Here is a 13,462-nt window from a genome sequence, read left to right as displayed (position 1 = left end):
TAATTTTCTTGCTCAGCTGTCCCACTTGTGCCTCCAAATTCCTAATGGAGGACCTTGTTTCAGTCATGAAACTTTGAGTGGTTTTGATTAGATCAGAGACCATGGTTGCTAAGTCAGAGTGGTTCTGCTTAGAATTCTCTGTCTGTTGCTGAGAAGATGATGGAAAAGGCTTGCCATTGCTAAACCTGTTTCTTCCACCATTATTGTTGTTGAAACCTTGTTGAGGTCTCTGTTGATCCTTCCATGAGAAATTTGGATGATTTCTCCATGAAGAATTATAGGTGTTTCCATAGGGTTCTCCCATGTAATTCACCTCTTCCATTGAAGGGTTCTCAGGATCATAAGCTTCTTCTTCAGATGAAGCATCCTTAGTACTACTTGGTGCATTTTGCATTCCAGACAGACTTTGAGAAATCAAATTGACTTGTTGAGTCAATATTTTGTTCTGAGCCAATATGGCATTCAGAGTATCAATCTCAAGAACTCCTTTCTTCTGATTTGTCCCATTGTTCACAGGATTCCTTTCAGAAGTGTACATGAATTGGTTATTTGCAACCATTTCAATTAGTTCTTGAGCTTCTGTAGGCGTCTTCTTCAGATGAAGAGATCCTCCAGCAGAGCTATCCAAAGACATCTTGGACAGTTCAGAGAGACCATCATAGAAAATACCTATGATGCTCCATTCAGAAAGCATGTCAGAAGGACATTTTCTGATCAATTGTTTGTATCTTTCTCAAGCTTCAAAGAGGGATTCTCCATCCTTCTGTCTGAAGGTTTGGACTTCCACTCTAAGCTTACTCAATTTTTGAGGTGGAAAGAACTTTGCCAAGAAGGCATTGACTAGCTTTTCCCATGAGTTCAGGCTTTCTTTAGGTTGTGAGTCCAACCATGTCCTAGCTCTGTCTCTTACAGCAAAAGGGAATAGCATAAGTCTATAAACCTCAGGGTCAACCCCATTAGTCTTGACAGTGTCACAGATTTGCAAGAATTCAGCTAAGAACTGATGAGGATCTTCCAATGGAAGTCCATGGAACTTGCAATTCTGTTGCATTAGAGAAACTAATTGAGGCTTAAGCTCAAAGTTGTTTGCTCCAATGGCAGGGATAGAGATGCTTCTCCCATAGAAGTCGGGAGTAGGTGTAGTAAAGTCACCCAGCACCTTCCTTGCATTGTTTGCATTGTTGTTGTTTTCGGCTGCCATGTCTTCTTCTTTGAAGATTTCTGTTAGGTCCTCTACAGAGAGTTGTGCCTTAGCTTTCGCTTCAAGGTCCTTTCAGGTTCAGGGTCAGCTTCAACAAGAATGCTTTTGTCCTTGTTCCTGCTCATATGAAAGAGAAGAGAACAAGAAAATGTGGAGTCCTCTATGTCACAGTATAGAGATTCCTTGAGGTGTCAGAGAAGAAGAAAATTAGAAGGAAGAGGTAGAAGAATTCGAACTTAATCAGATAGAGTTCGAATTGTGCATTGAGAAGGAGTGGTACTCCATAAATAGAAGGATGTGAGAAGAGAGGAGGAAATTTTCGAAAATTAAGTGAAAGATTTTGAAAATATTTTGAAAAACTTTAATTGATTTTCGAAAACCAGGAGTGGGAAAGAAATCAAGTAATTTTTGAAAAAGATTTTGAAATTAGAATTTAAAAAGATATGATTGAAAACTATTTTTGGAAAAGATGTGATTAAAAAGATATGATTGAAAAGATATGACTTGAAAAACAATTTAAAAAGATTTTAAAAATTAATAACTTGGCTATCAAGAAAAGATATGATTCAAACATTAAACCTTTCTCAACAGAAAAGGCAGCATACTTGAAATGTTGAATCAAATCATTAATTGATAGCAAGTATCTTTGAAAAAGGAAAGAAATTGATTTTGAAAAAGATTTGATTGAAAAGATATGATTTGAAAAAGATTTGATTTTGAAAAGCTTTGAAAACTTGGAAAAAATTGATTTGAAAACAAAATCCTCCCCCTTGTGCCATCCTGGCGTTAAACGCCCAGAATGGTGCACATTCTGGCGTTTAACGCCCAATGCACTACCTTTTTGGGCGTTAAACGCCCAACCAGGCACCCTGGCTGGCGTTTAAACGCCAGTCTGTCCTTCTTCACTGGGCGTTTTGAACGCCCAGCTTTTTCTGTGTAATTCTTCTGCTGCATGTTCTGAATCTTCAGTTCCCTGTACTATTGACTTGAAAATAGAACCAAGATCAAATAAACAATGCATGCAAGACACCAAACTTAAAATTAGACACTAGACTCAAACAAGAAACATAAAATATTTTTGGTTTTTATGATTTTGAAATTTTTTTTTTGGATTTTTCGAAAATTATATGGAAATAGAAAATAAAGGTTTCAGAATTCTTAATTTGGATTCCAGGAATCATTGCAATGCTAGTCTAAGACTCCGGTCCAGGAATTAAACATGGCTTCACAGCCAGCCAAGCTTTCAAAGAAAGCATCGGTCCAAAACACTAGACATGGCCAATGGCCAGCCAAGCCTTAGCAGATCATTGCTCCAATAGCAAGATTGATAGAGATCAACAAGCTCTTGTGATGATCAGTTGAAACCTCGGTCCAATAAGATTAGACATGGCTTCTCAGCCAGCCAGATTTCAACAGATCATCATGAAACTCTAGAACTCATTCTTAAGAATTCTGAAAAATACCTAATCTAAGCAACAAGATGAACCGTCAGTTGTCCATACACGAAACAATCCCCGGCAACGGCGCCAAAAACTTGGTATGCGAAATTGTGATCATCAATGGCGCCATCAACATGGTACGCTCATTGCAATCTCAACTCTCTATCACAACTCCGCACAACTAACCAGCAAGTGCACTGGGTCGTCCAAGTAATAAACCTTACGCGAGTAAGGGTCGATCCCACGGAGATTGTTGGTATGAAGCAAGCTATGGTCACCTTGTAAATCTTAGTCAGGCAGACTCAAATGGGTATAGATGATGAATAAAACATAAAGATAAAGATAGAGATACTTATGTAATTCATTGGTAGGAATTTCAGATAAGCGTATGAAGATGCTTGGTCCCTTCCGTCTCTCTGCTTTCCTACCGTCTTCATCCAATCCTTCTTACTCATTTCCATGGCAAGCTTATGCAAGGGTTTCACCGTTGTCAGTGGCTACCTCCCATCCTCTCAGTGGAAATGTTCAACGCACCCTGTCACGGCACGGCTATCCATCTGTCGGTTCTCAATCAGGCCGGAATAGAATCCAGTGATTCTTTTGCGTCTGTCACTAACGCCCCGCCCTCAGGAGTTTGAAGCTCGTCACAGTCATTCAATCATTGAATCCTACTCAGAATACCACAGACAAGGTTAGACTTTCCGGATTCTCTTGAATGCCGCCATCAGTTCTTGCCTATACCACGAAGATTCTGATCTCACGGAATGGCTGGCTCGTTTGTCAGGCGAGCGCTCGGTTGTCAGACGATCAACCATGCATCGTGTATCAGGAATCCAAGAGATATTCACCCAATCTACGGTAGAACGGAGGTGGTTGTCAGTCACACGTTCATAGGTGAGAATGATGATGAGTGTCACGGATCATCACATTCATTAAGTTAAAGAACAAGTGATATCTTGGAACAAGAACAAGCAGAATTGAATGGAAGAACAATAGTAATTGCATTAATACTCGAGGTACAGCAGAGCTCCACACCTTAATCTATGGTGTGTAGAAACTCCACCGTTGAAAATACATAAGAACAAGGTCTAGGCATGGCCGTGAGGCCAGCCTCCCAAAGAGGGTTCAATCATCAAAACATGATCAAAAGCTTCTAAGATTGAAAGATGAAAATACAAATAGCAAAAGGTCCTATATATAGGGAACTAGTAGCTTAAGAATTACAAAGATGAGTAAATGACATAAAAATCCACTTCCGGGCCCACTTGGTGTGTGCTTGGGCTGAGCAATGAAGCATTTTCGTGTAGAGACTCTTCTTGGAGTTAAACGCCAGCTTTTGTGCCAGTTTGGGCGTTTAACTCCCACTTTGGTGCCAGTTCCGGCGTTTAACGCTGGGAAATCTGAAGGTGACTTTGAACGCCGGTTTGGGCCATCAAATCTTGGGCAAAGTATGGACTATCATATATTGCTGGAAAGCCCAGGATGTCTACTTTCCAACGCCGTTGAGAGCGCGCCAATTGGACTTCTGTGGCTCTAGAAAATCCACTTCGAGTGCAGGGAGGTCAGAATCCAACAGCATCTGCAGTCCTTTTCAGTCTCTGAATCAGATTTTTGCTCAGGTCCCTCAATTTCGGCCAGAAAATACTTGAAATCACAGAAAAACACACAAACTCATAGTAAAGTCCAGAAAAGTTAATTTTAACTAAAAACTAATAAAAATATACCAAAAACTCAACCAAATATACTAAAAACATACTAAAAACAATGCCAAAAAGCGTACAAATTATCCGCTCATCAAACTCATCAATGATTGAATCCATCTCTTGATCAACCTCTTTAAAGTCTCCCACTATGATATGCTTTGGAGGTTGTACACCCTTCTCAACATAAATTTCAAGCTTCTTGGAGGGAGGTTCTATGTCTTGAGATTCCCATAGAGGTTCTGCATCTCCTAATTCTTCAACCACTTCTTCCTCTTCAATAATTATAGCTTCCTCCAATTTTTCCAACACAAAATCGCATTCCTCATCCTCCACCGGAGTTTCTAATCTCTCCTTCACGCTAAACTCTTCATTTGATTCTTCACATGTGGCCATGGAAGTACTTTGAGTACATGAGTATCAGGAGACCAAAGTGTTTACTACCATGGTCAAGGTAGCCACAAATTCTAGTGTCTCCATTTGCATTTCTCTTTGCCCTTAAAGTAATAAAGTGAGAGAATCATCCAATGGGGCTTGGAGTGGATAAGAAGGTTCATTGTTTGGAAGAAAGGGTTCATAATAGGAAGGTGGTTCTTCTTAGTGGAAATATGGAGGTGATGTATATGAAATTTGTGGTTCTTGGGAGTAATTGTATTGGAATATGAGTGGTTCTATAGGTTTCCTCTCATAATAGTCACAAGGATGAGGTAGGGGTGATTGGTTATGTTCATACCCTGGGTCGAGCTATCCGACCTGGGATGATTGAAGATAAAGCGACCGACCTCTTCAGGTCAGACTATCCGACCTCTTCTCAGAGAGCTCGGCCAAATCGACAAGAGAGCCCAGTAAAGGGCACAAATGGAGGAACACGACCCAAATCCTAAGACGGCCTAAGCCTATAGAGATAAGGGCGGTTCCGCTGAAGATACGCTGACCTCAACCCTAAAGATAAAGATAAGATAAGATAACTAACTTATCTTATCCAACAAAGGTCACGTCTCAACACTATAAATACACTGGAGCACCCAGGTATAACTCATACTCTGATTCTACTCAATACCTGCTTAATACCCTTGCTAACTTAAGCATCGGAGTCCCTTGCAGGTACCCCCCACCCTCCGGGGACGAAGGATCAGCACTGTCGCCCAGTCCAACAAGTTGGACACAACAGCTCCGACCAACACAGAAGATCTCGTCCGAGATCGACCTACAGTTTCAGGTAACCCTCGGAACATTGGCGCCGTTGCCGGGGACCTGAAAGTCATCCCACCACCATGGCGGACGACCATGATAACAACCACGACTCAGATTTGGAGGATCGAACACCGCACAAGAACACGGATGCTACGCTACAAGACACACCGGAAATTAATAGAAATAAAGGTTCACCAAATGCAGGGACCATAGAAACACTTCTAGATCGCTTAAAGCAGCTGGAAAAAGAAACTCAGCAACAACGAGAAATCGGAAGGGATCTACAAAGGGAAATGCGGAGACGTCGGGAATTGGAAGAAAAGCTACAGCAATTGGAAGCCGATCTCAAATCAAAAGCTCCCCGCGCTAATCCAGAAGAAAATTCACACAAAGAGCAAAACCCCTTCACCAGAGAAATTATGAAAACCAAAATTCCGAAAGACTTCAAACTCCCAGATATGGCTCTATACGACGGCACCACGGATCCCAACCACCATCTCAGTAACTTCAGAAGCAGAATGTACCTCACCGATGCCCCAGATGCTGTTCGCTGTAAAGCCTTCCCAACAACTCTGACAAAAACAGCTATGCGGTGGTTCGACAATTTACCACCAAAATCCATCTCAAGTTTCGACGACCTAGCTAAAAAATTCCTAGCAAGATTTTCCATTCAAAAGGATAAAGCTAAGCACGCCCCCAGCTTATTAGGAATCAAACAAGGAGATCGAGAGAGCCTTCGCAACTACATGGAAAGGTTCAACAAAACATGCATGGACATACAAAGTTTACCCACGGAAGTCGCAATCATGGGACTCATCAATGGTCTGCGAGAGGGACCTTTCAGCCAATCTATATCGAAAAAGTACCCGACTACCCTCGACGAAGTACAGGAGAGAGCTGAAAAATACATCAACATGGAAGAAAACGCTCGTTTAGGGGAATCCTCGAAATCGGGAGCCTCCTACCGTGACAGAGACAAGGAATCCAAAAGGAAAGATGACAAACAAGGGGAGAAAATTAAGAAGTACCATAACTACACTCCTCTTAGGGCATCCTTGGTTGAAATATACAAAGAAGTCTGCCACACAGAAAAAGTTCCCCCAGCACGGCCACTGAAAGGCAAAAAGGGAGGAGGAAACCGAAAGGAGTATTGTGAATATCATCGGGTCCGAGGACACTCCACCAACGAATGCTTCGACTTGAAAAACATCATTGAAAAATTGGTGAGAGAAGGAAAACTAGATCGATTCCTGGCTACCCGAGATGATGAGCAAAGAAAGAGACGACGAGATGATGACGCCGAACGAATGGAACGATCACCTCGGACGCCAGAAAGACATGTCCATATGATACATGGCGGCTTCGCAGCAGGAGGAATCTCCAAATCCTCCCGTAAGAGATACCTCAAAGAAGTATACCACGTCAAAGGAGAGGAAGGAGCACTCAACATACCAGCGATAACATTCACTAAAGAAGACGCGACCGGCATCATCACAGGACACGACGATCCCATGGTAATCACCATCATATTGGCAAACGCCAACCTACATCGGACGCTGATAGATCTGGGGAGCTATGCCGACATCTTATTCAAAACAGCTTTTGATAAACTCGTTCGAAGAAAAAGAACTTAAAGCATATCCAAACAGCTTGTTCGGGCTAGGAGACACTCCGGTTCGACCACTAGGATACATATCACTACAAACAACCTTTGGAAAGGGAGACCAATCCAGGACCCTCAAAATAGACTACATTGTAGTAGACGTAAGCTCGGCCTACAACGCTCTCATAGGTCAGACTACGTTCAATCAACTCGGCGCAATAGTCTCAACCCCACACCTATGCATGAAATTCCCAACTCCAAAAGGCATAGCTACGACAAAAGCAGATCAGAGGATGGCGCGTCGCTGCTACAACGAGAGCCTCAACCTTAGGGGCAAAGGAGAAGAGTTCCACACAATCGAACTGGGTAGAGTTCAACGACGAGAGGAATTCCGCCCTCAACCAGAAGGTGGAATAGAAAAAATTCAGATCGGGGACACCTCGGAAAAAACAACTAATATCGGCACAATCCTCAAAGGAGATCTAAAAGAGCTGCTAATACATTTCTTGCGAGAAAACGCCGACTTGTTTGCATGGAAAGCCGCGGACATGCCAGGCATAAACCCTCAGCTGATGTGTCACAAGTTGGCAGTTTATCCCGGATCTCGACCAATACAACAAAGACGAAGAAAGCTCGGGCCAGAGCGATCCCAAGCTGTGGATGAGCAAGTGCAGGCACTATTGGAAGCTGGATTTATAAGGGAAGTCAAATACCCACTATGGCTAGCCAACGTTGTTCTGGTGAAAAAATCAAATGGAAAGTGGCGAATGTGCACCGACTACACATATCTCAACAAAGCTTGCCCAAAAGATCCATATCCACTCCCGAGTATTGACGCCCTGGTAGACGCTTCCTCTGGATATAAATATCTCTCGTTTATGGATACGTATTCAGGATACAACCAAATCCCCATGTACCCACCGGACCAAGAAAAAACCTCGTTCTTAACGCCAAAGGCAAACTACTGCTACATCATGATGCCTTTCGGCCTTAAGAACGCAGGAGCCACCTATCAAAGATTAATGAACAAAGTATTCTCGGATCACATCGGGAAAATCATGGAAGTTTATGTCGACGACATGTTAATCAAAACGAAAAGCGAACAGACACTGTTGACCGACCTGGCCCAAGTGTTTGATACCATCAGGAAGCATGATATGCGACTTAATCCAGCTAAATGCACCTTCGTGGTAGAAGCAGGCAAATTATTAGGCTTCATGCTCACACAAAGAGGAATTGAAGCAAATCCAGATAAATGCCAGGCCATACTGAACATGAAAAGCCCAACCTGTGTGAAAGAGGTACAGCAACTCAACGGGAGGTTGGCCGCCCTATCCCGGTTCCTAGCAGGAGCCGCAATAAGAGCTCTCCCCGTCTATGTTACTTTAAGAAAAGAAAAATAGTTTAAATGGACTACAGAATGCGAACAAGCGTTCCAAGACTTTAAGAAGTTCTTAGGACAGCCACCTATCCTATCCCGACCTCAAGAAGGAGAACCACTCATACTATATCTTGCAGTAGGGGATAAAGCAGTAGCATCAGCGCTGGTCCGAGAAAGCGAAAACGGGCAACAACCCATTTACTTCATTAGCAAAGCACTACAGGGATCCGAGCTGAATTATCAGAAAATAGAAAAATTTGCCTACACTCTCGTCTTAACATCTCGGCGACTCCGCCCCTACTTCCAGGCTCACACCATTAAAGTTCGAACTAATCAGTCCTTAAAAGGAATACTACAGAAAACATATTTAGCAGGTAGAATCCTACAATGGGCAGTCGAGCTGTCAGAATTCGACCTCCAATATGAAGCTCGAACCGCCATCAAATCACAATACCTAGCGATTTTATCGCTGAGTTCACAGATGCCCTAGAGGCCCCCATAGAGTGGAATCTGTATGTGGATGGGTCTTCAAACAAAACGGGAAGTGGCGCAGGAGTAATAATAGAAAGCAACCAGGGAACCCAGATCGAGCTCTCCCTCAAGTTCGGATTCCCAGCCTCAAACAACCAGGCAGAATACGAAGCATTGCTAGCTGGCCTAAAACTGGCTGGAGAAGTGGGAGCTCGAAAACTCAACATCTATAGTGATTCGTAAGTGGTCACATCACAGATAACCGGGAGTTACCAAGCCAAAGATCCCGTCATGAAAAGATACCTGGATAAAACCAAGCAACAGCTCGAACAATTGGAGGAATACAAGATCTGCCACATACCTCGTGAGCAAAATGCTCGAGCTGACGCACTCTCAAAGCTAGCCAGCACCAAACCAGGAGGCAATAATAGAAGCCTCATCCAGGAAATGCTACAGAACCCATCAATCTCGGAAGCAGAAAAAGTCCTAACCATAACGGGCCAAGACCAAGGCTGGATGATTCCCATAATCGACTACCTCAAGTCAGGGGCGCTCCCCACAGAAGAAAAGGAGGCCAAAAAGCCAAAAAGAGAGGCACAGTACTACACCATCATAAACAACACCCTGTATAAAAGAGGGATCTCGGTACCATTACTAAAATGCGTACCTACTTCCCACACAAGGGAAGTATTAGAAGAGGTACACAGCGGCATGTGCGGTAATCATCTCGGAGCACGGGCTCTTGCCAAAAAAATACTCCGGGCAGGATTTTACTGGCCAACTTTACAAAAAGAATCTACAGAATTCGTAAAGACATGTCCACCATGTCAGAAACATGCCAACTTCCACATTGCCCCACCAGAAGAACTCATCAGCGTGACCGCACCTTGGCCTTTTGCGAAGTGGGGACTCGACCTTCTCAGCCCCTTTCCCCAGGGATCGGGACAAGTTAAATTCCTCATAGTAGGGGTAGATTACTTAACAAAATGGATCGAGGCAGAACCCTTAGCCAACGCCACTACCCAGAAAAGCCGGAAGTTCTTATACAGAAACATTGTCACAAGATTCGGGGTCCCACATTCAATAACCACAGACAATGGTACCCAATTCACAGATGCGGGCTTCAGGAAACTAGTAGCCGACTTGAATATAAAGCATCAGTTTACCTCTGTCGAACACCCTCAAGCCAACGGACAGGCCGAAGCCGCCAATAAAGTCATATTAGCAGGGTTAAAACGAAGACTACAAAATGCAAAGGGAGCTTGGGCAGAGGAGCTTCCACAAGTCCTATGGGCATATCGAACGACGCCATATTCTACCACAAAGGAATCCCCATTCCGGTTAACATACGGAACGGAGGCAATGATTCCAGTAGAAATTGAGGAAGGATCGCACAGGGCAGTCCATTATAATGAGGGAGCAAGCTCCCAACTTCAGAGGGAAGAACTCGACCTACTACCTGAGATCCAGGAAAGAGCTCGGATTAGGGAAGAAGCACTAAAACGTCGAATGGCTTCCAGATACAACCAAAGGGTAGTGCCAAGGAGTTTCACTGAGAACGATCTCATCTTGATCCGAAATGATATAGGAACAACTCAACCTGGAGAGGGAAAGCTGGCAGCTAATTGGAAAGGACCATACCGGGTTATAAAAGTACTCGGGAAGGGCTACTACAGAGTGTCCAAACTTGACGGACGGGAGCTGTCAAGGTCATGGCACGCCTGCAACCTAAGAAGGTACTACAGTTAGAAAGGGGAAAGGATCTCACCAGTGGATGCACTCTTTTTTCCTGAAAAGGTTTTTTAATGAGGCACCAGGTCGAGACCTAGACCATACCCAACTTAAGAGGATAAAAACATTCCCACATGTACATATTTGCATTTTTCTTTGAATAAAATTTATCTAGGTATTCTACAAGATTTCAAGACGCATTATTCTGAAGTATTCATCGTCCGATTATAAAGCTACAGGTCGGCAAAAAGTGAAAAAAATTCACTGCACGACCACGATAAAGACAAATCGTCCGATAAAGGTGAAAACGCGATTCACTCAAAGGACGAGCTCGACATCCTAACCACTTCCTACAAATCGGCAAAGATGAACACAGAATAATGTAAGAAGTTATCGAAAGCAATCTAGAAAAAAACCTGACGAGGTCTTACAGATAGCTAATATAATAACTTAATAAGGTTGGCCGACATCAAAAAGTCGGACTAAGTCAAACAAAGTTATCAGCGAATCCCTGGAAAGAGGTCTGGCCAACCCTATTAAAGAGGAATTGCTATAACTTAGAAGAGATCGACCTAACGAAGTCGGTCTCCTACAAAGATAAGTTATAAAAGTAATCCCTGAAAGAGACCTGACAAAGGTCCAAGAAAGAGGATTACAAAAATAACTTAGAAAAGATCGACCTAACGAAGTCGGTCTCCTACAAAGATAAGTTATAAAAGTAATCCCTGAAAGAGACCTGACAAAGGTCCAAGAAAGAGGATTACAAAAATAACTTAGAAAAGATCGACCTAACGAAGTCGGTCTCCTACAAAAGATAAGTTATAAAAGTAATCTCTGAAAGAGACCTGACAAAGGTCCAAGAAAGAGGATTACAAAAATAACTTAGAAAAGATCGACCTAACGAAGTCGGTCTCCTACAAAGATAAGTTATAAAAGTAATCCCTGAAAGAGACCTGACAAAGGTCCAAGAAAGAGGATCACAAAAATAACTTAGAAGAGATCGACCTGACGAAGTCGGTCTCCTACAAAGATAAGTTATAAAGTAATCCCTGAAAGATACCTAACAGAGGTCCAAGAAAGAGGATGACAAAAATAACTCATAAAGGGACCAATGCGAAGAAGCTGGCTATAAAGCACTAAAATACAAAGCAATGGCGAAAAAAAAAAACTAGGAAACACGTCGGACCCACGCAACCACAGTCTCAAAGGATCCAAGCTACAAGCAATGAGTGCAAAGCAATCCTAAGAGGCCAAGAAACAAAATGCAAAAATCCGAAAAGGGATGTTACGACAAAGAAAGCATAAATGTGAAGCTTCAAAAAGCCACCATAATCAACCTCAGAAAGCGGCTTTTTGTTTTTCAAAATAAAGTTACCAGGCAGGCAACTTAAAAATGTCAAATGAGAACTAGAAAAATAAAGAGTTCAAAAAGCCCACACATTGGGCCATCTACACAAAAAGTTATAAAAAGTTTCCACAAAATGCCCACAAATTGGGCCAACTACAAATCAACAGAAGTTTTCTCGGCAGCATCGGGAGCTTTCTCGGTGGCATCAGAATTAGGAGAAGGAGGGTGAGCTTGAATAGGCACAGCGTCAACGGTTCCATCATCCCGGTTTAGGATTTGGCAATCCGGATCAGCTGTAACAGGAGAAACCGAGGAGGTTGACACTTTGAGAGAAGGAACTGGAGGAGGGTTAGCATCATCATCATCTTGGTCGTCAGGGACAATCTTGCCATCCCTCACCACATTGTCCAAACTGACAAGAGACAGGTCGGCATCAGGGGCAACAACGCAAAACTGCTCCATCAGATTCTCGGAGGCAGCAGTTACGCTACCCACAAGATGACCCTGAAGCTCACCATAATCAGCCCGAGCAGTCTCCAACTCACTCCGAAGGTGCATGATTTCCCTATAAGCTGAGACATAGCTGTCCTTATGCTTCAGAGCCATGTCTTCAGCCAGCCTCAAAGAAGCAGCAAGGGCGATAGAACTAGCTTTTTCACCCTCCAGCTCCTTCTCCACCTTTGCCAACTTCACCTCCAACTCCTCCTTCAGGCCCTTGATCCGATTAAACTCTGACTTAGCCTCCTCCATAAAAGACTTGGTGGCATGAATCGGAATCCCCTGAACTGTCCGGAAAATAGCCGCACTCATATGAGCCATCTTCACACTATTCTTGGCCATAAAGTACAGGTGCTGAAGTAGAGACACATCGTCCATCGAAAGTCCACCATAGGGGGCAATTTGCTGATCAATAAATTCAACGGCATTAAAGTCGGGGGCATCCAGATTGAAGGGTTCAATGGTTTTTTGCTTTTTGTTAGGAGGGGGACCAGAAGCTGCAGTAGATGATTGGGGAGGATCAACTAGGCGGACCCGAGGAACAGGAATTGCTTTCCTCGGTCCAGGGGAACTCGGTACAGGAGGCTTCAAAGGAATCTGAGAAGATCCCTCTCCGGCCGCCTTGGCCGAGATGTTCAGAGCAGCAGTGGCCTTCTTCGCCTTTTTAAAGGCCTTCAAAGAATCAGTATTTTTCGACATCTCTGCAAACATAGCAACAGCCAAGAGTTACAAATGTAAATGTAGAGAAAAGAAAAACAAGTACAAAAGCAAAGCCAAACAAAATACCCAGAACATTTCGAACCAAGGAATGATCATTCAAAAATCTCTTCGTATCAAGATGAGGTGGTTTCCCCCAAAGATCCTCGAGGACAACCACAAAAGCGCGTTCAACGTCA

The 13,462-nt window shown here is 43.2% G+C and overlaps 1 non-coding gene across 1 annotated transcript; it reads left to right on the top strand.

The window, feature by feature from the left end:
• Nucleotides 1-688: 688 nt before the first annotated feature.
• Nucleotides 689-796, top strand: LOC130971617 (small nucleolar RNA R71). Its single transcript, XR_009082830.1, has one exon. It is a non-coding gene; the product is annotated as a small nucleolar RNA R71 (small nucleolar RNA).
• The last annotated feature ends 12,666 nt before the right edge of the window (nucleotides 797-13,462 follow it).

This window comes from Arachis stenosperma, chromosome 3, assembly GCF_014773155.1.
Source record: "Arachis stenosperma cultivar V10309 chromosome 3, arast.V10309.gnm1.PFL2, whole genome shotgun sequence".
Lineage (NCBI taxonomy): Eukaryota > Viridiplantae > Streptophyta > Magnoliopsida > Fabales > Fabaceae > Arachis > Arachis stenosperma.
Note: the sequence above shows the minus strand (reverse complement) of the source record. Positions and strands in the feature narration are given on the sequence as shown.